This window comes from Euwallacea fornicatus, chromosome 13 (assembly GCF_040115645.1).
Source record: "Euwallacea fornicatus isolate EFF26 chromosome 13, ASM4011564v1, whole genome shotgun sequence".
Classification (NCBI taxonomy): Eukaryota; Metazoa; Arthropoda; class Insecta; order Coleoptera; family Curculionidae; genus Euwallacea; species Euwallacea fornicatus.
The window spans coordinates 5,021,563-5,028,501 of NC_089553.1; positions in this window are offsets into that span (position 1 = coordinate 5,021,563).

Sequence of the window (6,939 nt, forward strand, 5' to 3'; positions counted from 1 at the left end):
GGAGGATTTAAACAAGAACAAAAAGAAGATTTTCTCACAGCCAATTCACGTCACGTACAGAGAAGAAATATCCTAGGTACAAGATCGTTCACGCCATTTGACAATAATTTTCCAGTAATTTCACAACTCATCATAGTATTTTGTAAAAACGTAACTTCAATACATTAATCTCTCTAACGTTCAAGTTAGCTAATTAATTAGTAGTCGAACTAAATTGAGATTTTTTTGAAATTCTTGTATTTCAATTACAATACATTCGGTAGAAGAGGATCTGGTATGGCGTGAACGACCCTGTATTTTATTTAGCATTTAAGTTTAGATTAAGCATTTTCCGGGGTAGTCATCATTCGAGTTAGCAACGAACTTTTAAAGAACGGATCGGGTGAATAATCCTCCCTCACACCCTCACACAAGGGGCGAGTCTCAAGTAGGAGTTTTCTTTTTCTTTTCTTAATACGAATCTTCAGGTTAAATTTATCGGAAATCCGAAATATCAAAAACGACTTCTTTACGACTCCAAAACAATCATTCCGTTCCATACTTTTTAGACAAGATATTTTAACTAATACAAGTTTAGAGTATTTTTATGACACGTCGTGTTTTTGTCTTTTCTTTTTGTTACATTCACGTTATAAGAACTGACAAGCAGGAACCCTGTATCATTTTCTTTAAAAAAACTCAAACTTGACGGATTATCGAAACAGTTCCTGCACTTTTTAATCGGTTTTTCAAATTTGAACGAAACGAAACACTTCACAAACTCACTTAAAAAATATATATTTTTTTAAATTAAAAATTGGGTTTTGACACCAAACAAAACAACAAGACAAATAAGACAACTTTTACACTTACTAAATATAACTAGAAGAGAATAAAAAACAGGAATGAATATGTTCCATGTAGAACTTTAGATTTATATAATAATAATAACAACAACAATAACAATAGAATCACAGCATTTTAGGATTAGTAGGATTTTTGGTGGTTTTTGAGATTTCGGAAAAATATGAAACGTCACATAAAGATTTCTCTTAACTTTTCGAAGTCGACATCACGACACAAATCGAAAACTCCCACTCAAGACGTATTTCGCATATACACGGTGTAGCGTCTGGTATTAGTTGGCGAACTGGTATTAGTTGGCGAACCTCGGCTAACCGGAGATATTCGAAAAGTGACTTTTGCAACGATAACTCGGGCGTTTCTTAGCATATTTTAACGAAATTTTGCAGTGACGTATAGCTCGATCAGGCTAACATTTAACATTCGCCAAGGTTCGGGAAACGTAAAAAATGGGAGCCAAAGGACACGTTTTCCTAGCAACTTTTTCTTTTCTAATTTTTTCGATCGTTCGGCTCTCTAACAATTCATTCGGTCCTCGATTTATTTGAATTTCTTCATCGTCATAATAATTTAGATTCGCAAGTTACTTTACAAGTTACCTCAGAAAATATATCAGTTTAAGACGGCTCATCTAACAGAACGGATTAAAAAAAAAATTTTTATTATTTTTTATTTTTTACAAGAGAAAAAGACTAATATAAAACTAATACAGCAAGTCAAAGATGAACTTTTAACAGCAAATATCTCAGAACTTGAAGCAAAATTAAAATAAAAAATATATGGCAAAAGTTTATTTGAGCTGAAGTAATAAAAAAACCAACGTCGTTCACATTGCAGATAGTCCCTAAAAGACACAATTAAATTATTGAAATGATAATTTTACCGTTATAGTTTCTGGAGAATGAACGATATAGAGTAACATACATGACATGGTACACACGAACTAACATTCATAGAGTAAATAAAATATATTTATGATTTTTTGTCACACGAGGAACGTACATAGGTACCTACTTGAATAACTCGTCGCGTACGTGGCATCGTTTACAAAGGCAACGTACGAATATTCCTAGGTTCAGGTTATTATTTATTTTTTAATTGTTTTCTCTTTTTTTATCATTTTTTATTTTTTGCTTTTTATTTTTTCTTTATTTTTCATACACTGGTGAGCATATAATTCGGGTCACTTCGAAATTTCCAAATATAAACGTATCGAAAGAGAAGTGATATTCTTCGCTGGCATACCGGCATCGCTTCACGAAATTTCGGATCATTGGGAAAATGTTTACAGTTCTGCATGGTTCTACCACGAAAAAAAAGAGATTGATAAAATACCTTCATTATCTATGCATCCTCTTTGTCAGTTTCATTCAATTGTTCACTTTAGGCGAATTGGTTAAAAATGTTCTCTTTAACTTCAAGTTGCGCTAACAGCAGAAAGGCAAAAAGAGGGAGAAATACGCGATATTAATGTCATTATGAGTTTTTTTCGATAGCACAAAATTGTATTAAAAAATGTTACAGTGCTTGGGTAATGGGCACCTGTACAATACATCGGTTATTTGGATACAGGATCGTGTTTTTGTTACCATTTTTACCATTTACCCTTAACAAGGTTAAAGAACCTCAGAATATAATAATAAAGGCTATCCTTTTTAAATTTTTTGGAAGTTAGGAAGGCAAAAATTTCGAAAATACTAAAGTGACCCGAATTTTATACTCGCCAGTATATTCATTAATTTTTTCTCTTTCGTTTTTATCATTTTCTTTAATATTTTTATTTATTTTTTTTCCTTTTTCTTTTCTTTAAATTTATTTCTCTTTCGTTTTTATTATCATTTTTTTCCTTAATTTATTATTATTCATGTTCCTTTCTTAATTTTTGTGTTTTATTCTCATTCTTTTTTTATTTTTTTCTTTCTCGTTTTTATTATCATTTTATTCTTTATTTTTTTATTATTCATAACGATAGCAATCGTATCCTCGCAAACAGCACCATCCACAATGATCACCTCAAAACTACCAGTACCAATCACACCTAGTAAAACAAACAATACTCAAAATTCACAGCACAGCACAGCACAAAAGTGCAAGCACACAAGACACATCAAACATCCAACATCTAGTCTACCGTCTGGGTAGTGTTCAATCATAGTTGTGTTTGGTACGAGGTAACGTGAGTTTCTAGTTTGTCGGTGAATGCACAGTCCATCAACGACACCCCAGTTTTTTTTTCTTTGTCTTTCCACTTTTTTTTTTGTATTCGTACTAGTAGTCGGTCTGATATTTTCGTCACGTTAGTTTTTTCGCATATCGCTACGTCGGAAGGATGGTACAGTGGATTATCCGGGTGACGAATTTTTGTAATTAACATTAACATTAACGTTATTCGTTCTGTAGTTTTGTAAGTATTTTTTGTTTTTGTTTCGTCAGTTGCGTTAGCCATAATTACGTTACCGCAGTCCAGTAGCGGTCTACAAAGGGATTTATATATCTCGGATGCCGCGTTAGTGCCGAATCCTCTGTCTTTGTACATCAGCATTCTAGAGTGTGTTGTACGTCAATTGTTACAATTCTTTTCTTTATTTTTTTTACGTTTAAAATGTTTTAAATTTGATATTTATTTTTTCTCTTTCTTATCATTTTTTATTTTTTAATTTGATTTGTATAATTTGTATTGTGTATAGGATGAGTCAGGAGGATCGTGCCAAATTTCAGGAGTACGTCGTACACGAAAAAAAAATTGAAACGTTATCCGATTTTCGTTTGTTTACAAGTTACGGCGTAAAAAAATTATAAATTAACGTTTGGATATCATAGTAAATGTTGGGTAGTGGGGTGAGGTCTGAAGACCTCGAAAGCCAATTAATATAATACATCAATATCACCAATACCAAAAGTACGTTTATGGTAAATAGAATCCTAGTTAGAAAATTCGATTTACGACATAACTCGTGAACAAACGAAAATCGGATAACATTAGAATTTTTTTTGTTACATTTATTTTTCACGTACGACACGCTCCCGAAGTTTGGCAGGATCCTCCCGACTCACCCTGGATATATTTTTTTTTGTCGTAAGGACATCTTTCCGATTTCAAGATTCTGTTTATCGCACTTATCTAGAATCACGGCGTACTATTCAATTTATTTTTTATTTGATTTGTAAGTGTATTACACACAGGATCATTCAGATTCGACGCTCATCATTAAGATCTCGGTAACCGTAAGAGACACGAGGTGGGTCAAATCGGGGCGAAGTCGTACAATTCGGAGCTCGACAAAATGCTCTTTCAAAATTAGGAAAATTCCCATTACTTCCGGAGATATCCGAAAAAATAATTAAAAACGAATGGCACGTTATAATTACCACCTTTTTTGAATTTTAACGAAATGACGTATCAAACATAAACGTTTTCTTAAACACATAAATAAAACGTCACGACAAAGTATCCTCGTTCTTGTTTTTCAAAGCACTCTTAGCAAAATCATTTTGTTTAATATTTTCATCAAATTGCAGGTTGTAGGAAATTTCAAACACGACTTAAGTATTTTCTAGAAGATGAAAAGTGGCAATTATAACGTTCCTTTCGGAATATTCCAAATCGTATAACTTCGCCCCCATTTAACTCGCCCCGTATCTCTCACGGTTACTTTGATCTCGACGAGGAGCGTCGAATCTGAATAACCCCGTATATATATATATATACGTCGGAGATTTATCAGTTCTCAAGTCTAGAAACGTAAAATTTGAGTTGGCAATAAGGGCCATTCGTGAAAACCAGGACGAACAGGTACCATTGGAAATGGAATGGGAATCGCGAAGAAGACAATAATTAAAAAAACAAAAAAAAAAGAAGGAAGGTAGCCGTCGAGCAGTAGTGAATTCGTGAGCCTCGTTTTTATTTTTTTATCATACCATCAATCGATACGAATTAGGAATATTCTTCATCATCGATAATTTTGATTGTTTCATTAAATAAATTGACGGTAAGGCAAGACTAACGAATTCACTTCCCTTCTTGTTAATTACTGCCTTCTTCACAGTTTCCATTCCCATTCCCCGTGGTCCTCTCGACTCAAGGGAACGGTACTTGTTCGTCCTGGTCCTGGTTTTCCCACGGACCGAAACTTCACACACGGCCCCCCTTAATCGCGTCGGTAATAGTGACTAGTGACCTCGTTCGACACTGCTTCATCTCCACGATAAACCCGTCAACCTGTCAACCTGTTCTTCAGCCTCATTGCTAACTCAAATTTTACATTAAAAACTTAAGAACTAACATATCTCCGACACACATATATATTTTTTTTATTTGATTTGTATAATTTGTATTACATATTTATTTATTAATTTTTTTATTATTATTCATTTTCTTTTCTTTATTTTTAAATCTTTCTTTTATCATTTTTTTAAAATTCTTATTGTCTTTATTTTTATTTTGTAATTCTTATTTCTTTCTTTATTTTTAATTTTTTCTCTTTCAGTTTTATTATCATTTTATTTTAAATTTATTGTTGTCTCTTGATCAATTTTTATTTGTTGCTACTTATTGTTTTCTTAATTTTTCCTCTTTCTAATTTTTATATTTTATTCTTTTTCTTTATTTATCATTTCTTTTTATTTTAAATATTTTTATTTTTTCTTTTTGGTTTTTAATATTCATTTATTTTTCTTTAATTTTGTTTTCTTTCTTTTTTCTTCAATTTTTTTATTATTAATTTTCTTTACTTTATTTTTTATTCTCTTTCTTTTTCATCATGTTTAATTTTTATATTTTCGTTTCTATTATCTTTTTTTCTTTACTTTTTTCATTGTTCATTTTCTTTTCTTTATTTTTATTTTCTTCTTTCGTTTTTATAATCTATTTCTTTACCTTTTTAATTGTTCATTTTTATTTCTATCGTTTTCTTATTATTCATGTTCCTTTCTTAGTTTTTATATTTGTTATTCTCATTCGTTTTTTCATTTTTTAATTGTTATTTTGTTTCTTCGTTTTCTTATTATTCATGTTCCTTAATTTTTATTTTTTTGTTCTCATTCGTTTTTCATTTTTTAATTGCTATTTTGTTCTTTCGTTTTTATAATCTTCTTTTCTTTACCGTTTTAATTGTTCATTTTTTTTTTCGTTTTCTTATTATTCATGTTCCTTTCTTAATTTTTATATTTGTTATTCTCATTCGTTTTTTTCATTGTTCATTTTCTTTTCTTAATTTTTATTCTTTCTTTTTTTATTCTTATTCTTTATTTTTTCTTTTTAATTCTTATTCTTTATTCTTTCTTTTTTTATTATTTTCTTTTCTGTACTTTTTATTCTTTTTCTTTTATTATTTTCTTTTTTATCATTCTTTTTGGTTTAATTGTTTTTAATTCATATTACTTTTATTCATTTTAAGTTTTTTCTTTATTTTTTATATATTTTATTTTGATTTTATCTTGTTCTTTTTTGTTATATTTCTTTTCTTTTATTTATTCTATTTTATTAGTATAAGGTTTTTAATTGTTGTTATTTGTTTAATTATTGCCATTTTTTTTTGTTGTTTGTTTGTGGAATTGTGTATTTGCAATAAGAAACAAAGAAAATGCCTCCAGTTGTTTTATTTAGTATTAAGCACGACAACCCGGGTTGGTAAGAAACATACTAGAAAGTAAGTCAGGTTAGTTCAGAAAACAAACAATAAACAACCCGGGTTAGTTTAAAAAAAAAAAGAAAATAGCTCAGGTTAGTTCAGAAAATGGAAAAATAGAAACGAATCCACGCCAAAAATATAAAAATATTTTGAATTATTCTAACTGATAGAATAATTTACAAATATACTAGTTCAGGTTAGTTCAGGTTAGTTCAGGTTAGTTCAGGTTAGTTCAGGTTAGTTCAGGTTAGTTCAGGTTAGTTCAGGTTAGTTCAGGTTAGTTCAGGTTAGTTCAGGTTAGTTCAGGTTAGTTCAGGTTAGTTCAGGTTAGTTCAGGTTAGTTCAGGTTAGTTCAGGTTAGTTCAGGTTAGTTCAGGTTAGTTCAGGTTAGTTCAGGTTAGTTCAGGTTAGTTCAGGTTAGTTCAGGTTAGTTCAGGTTAGTTCAGGTTAGTTCAGGTTAGTTCAG